Below are 2,572 nucleotides of genomic sequence, written 5' to 3' on the forward strand. Positions count from 1 at the left end.
AGGAATGTAATTATTTACACATAACAATGAGAGCTGGTTTCTTAGTTTGATTGATGGCTTTATAAAAACACTTCTTCCTTTTTATTTTGTGCTCCCTAATTTAATTGCTACACTGAAGTAGCTGAAAGGGAAAAAATTCAGACAACATTCTTCATGAACTAATATAAATTTAAATTATACTAAGGTTTTGTAAAATGTTAATTACCTGGTTCAGATAAAGCTCATAGGTAATTATTTAACACTAGAGGCCCAACTTGCACAAAATTTATGCAAGAGCAGGCCTTCCTTCCTCAAGCGCAGGCACCGGCATCCCTCTGGCACCCAGGACCGGGTTTCCCTTCTGCTGCCAGCAGGCACCCAGAGCTAAGTTTCCCTCACAGCCCTGGTTTCATCTGGAAGGACATCCAGAAGGATGTCTGGTCTAATTAGTATATTACGCTTTTATTATTATAGAATAGGGGTGCAGTGCACGAATTCACACACCTTGAAAGGAACTGTGGGCTGTGAAGTTTTGATGGGCACAGGGATGGGTCTTGGCCCATCCTCTGCACCCCTGCCTGGCTCCTCCTTCTGTGGCCCCCAGTGCCCTGTCTGCCTGCAGCCCCACTCCTGCCACCGCCGTTCCCATGCGCTGACGACAATGGCCCCACTCACACCTGCTGATGGTGTGGAGCAATTGGGACCAGCTCCCGCAGTGGGTGGGAGCGGGGCTGGCACTGGCTGTGGGTGTGAGCAGGACCATCGTCAGCAGCAGGTGCAAGCGGCGGCTGCCGGCCCCGATCACTCCTCAGGAGCAGAGGGAGGTGGAGAAGCCCTAAGAGGTGATGGGAGCCAGCAGGCACCGCTTGCATCCACTGATGGTGCCAAACTATCAGGGCCAGTGCTGGGCACCAGTAGTGGGTGCGTGTGGCAGCTCTGGCACCAGCAGCAGGTGTGAGCAGGTGCAAGCATCACTCAGGACCGTGATGTACGGGAGCAAATAATTTTCAATAACCACCAGTGGCTTGTCCCGATAACAGCGACCGGCACCCTGCCTTGGTCTGACTCCACCATCATGGCCAACGCCCACAATGTTCCATGCTCTGCTGCCTGCTGCTGACACGCGTCATGTTCCACGCTCATCCCTAGTGGTCATCGCACATCATAGTGACCGGTTGTTCAGTTATTCGGTTGTTCGGTTGTTCTACTGTTTGGTCTATTTGCATATTAGGATTTTATATATATAGATAGGTAGATTCTTATTTAGCTCTGTCTTTATGGAGTTGATTTGTAAATGTGGTTTGTAACTGAGCAGAGAAAACATTCTGAGAGCAGCAAGGGTAAGTTGTGTGAGGGAAACCCTGAAGGCCTCTGAGATAAGAAGAACCGAAAGCAAAGTCTTGCTTCTGGGTCATGTTGGTTAACCAGCCTGGCAACCGGCAAGTGCGACAAGCTCAGAGTAGCCCACACATTCAAAAACTTATTCATGTCTATGATCACGTAACTCGCCTTCCTAGCTTCATGCCATCTGTTTTCTTTTCATCCTTATGACATGAGGAAAGCTTGAATGGTAGCATTTGAAAGCTTGTACATTATGTACAGTCAGTGTCCAGTGGCACTCACTCTGATTTTTGTGTAAGTTTTGGATGTCACCCACTCCCACCATTCTCTTTATTGATTTGTCTTTTTAAAAAAGCACTCTCTGAGGTTATAACAAATTTCCTCACACCTGCTAATGATGTTAGCTGTCCTATCATTAAGTATCAGTGGCTGAGGTAAACAAACAAATCAAAGCAATACTAAAATAAACAGACAAAATCCTGCACAATCCAGCATGAAAATGGCATAACAAATAAAATGCATGCATAAGTTTATGTAAAATGCATGGTTCAACAAGAAGGAATTTGATTTCCCTCTTAAATCTGAGAAATTGGAAGTCGAGCTGTCAATCATTTCTAAGAAATGATTTACAGTTATATGGTGGAAAGAACAACAGAACTTGTAGAATTTTATTCTGGAGTGGACGTATTTTTGGAATCTGTATATTGCAAAATATTTTACATTATGAAATTAGGACACAGCTACTATGCAAGCATTGAAGGCAATCGCTCCAGGCACTTCAGGTGCACTGTTAAATATTGGCTTATCTTTATGATGATCTGAAATTAACCAAAATCCCTGTTGAAAATCAGACTGACTTTGGTAATTCGAATTGATGTTGATGCTTTATAACAAACAAGGGAATATATTATAGCCCTGAACATAGATACCAAGAATTTACCAATAAGACATTTTAAAATTATCCTTCAAGTTTGAGTGAAGCTTATATGTATTTCTTACTTATCTATCTAAATTGCAAATAATTATAAAATATTGGGGTTCAGAAAGTTATACATTAAATTGTAAGGTGATAATGCAGCCTTTGGCATCCATTTCTAAGTTTGAATTAATTTTGCAGCTATGTCTTTAACAGATATTCTACTACCCACACAGAATTGGCTCCAATCATTCCTCCCTGGAGTCTTGAAGAACTGCTTGTTAATGAATTAGATTGTTTCCATCCACCATTACTTTATTCCTGAAAAGCTTTCCC

This window comes from Myotis davidii, unplaced genomic scaffold (genome assembly GCF_000327345.1).
Source record: "Myotis davidii unplaced genomic scaffold, ASM32734v1 scaffold162, whole genome shotgun sequence".
Classification (NCBI taxonomy): domain Eukaryota; kingdom Metazoa; phylum Chordata; class Mammalia; order Chiroptera; family Vespertilionidae; genus Myotis; species Myotis davidii.